The sequence below is a fragment of the Pteropus vampyrus genome, unplaced genomic scaffold (genome assembly GCF_000151845.1).
Source record: "Pteropus vampyrus isolate Shadow unplaced genomic scaffold, Pvam_2.0 Scaffold579, whole genome shotgun sequence".
NCBI classification, from domain to species: domain Eukaryota; kingdom Metazoa; phylum Chordata; class Mammalia; order Chiroptera; family Pteropodidae; genus Pteropus; species Pteropus vampyrus.
This window is the reverse complement of record NW_011889360.1, coordinates 192,765-193,064: the sequence shown is the minus strand read 5'-3', so window position 1 is coordinate 193,064 and position 300 is coordinate 192,765. Positions and strand designations below refer to the sequence as shown.

The 300-nt window shown below is 31.0% G+C and overlaps 1 protein-coding gene across 1 annotated transcript in view; it reads left to right on the top strand.

Annotated features, from left to right (window-relative positions):
* LOC105308465 (olfactory receptor 4C16) overlaps positions 1-300 on the top strand; it is a 57,410-nt gene that overhangs the window by 40,706 nt on the left and 16,404 nt on the right. The gene's annotated exons all lie outside the window — the stretch shown is intronic.

The window sequence follows — 300 nt, the reverse complement described above, 5'->3', positions numbered from 1 at the left end:
AAAGTCTCTTGGTTTTAAGACTGTTATATCTCTTTCACATTCTGCATACACCTCCCTTCCCATTCTAACCATATTAGATTGAACTTTTACAATGTTTTTGAGGAGTTTTATCAAAATGCTTTAGTTCCTATCTCTGTTACTTTTCATATATCCTTTCGTTCATGCAACATATACATAATGAGTACTTAATATGTACTAAATGCAGTTCTAAACACTAGAATAGAGCCTTAAGCATTTTCCCTGTACTCTTATTCTTTAAAGAAAATGGCAAAAAGATGAAAATGGAGAGAAGGAAATAAT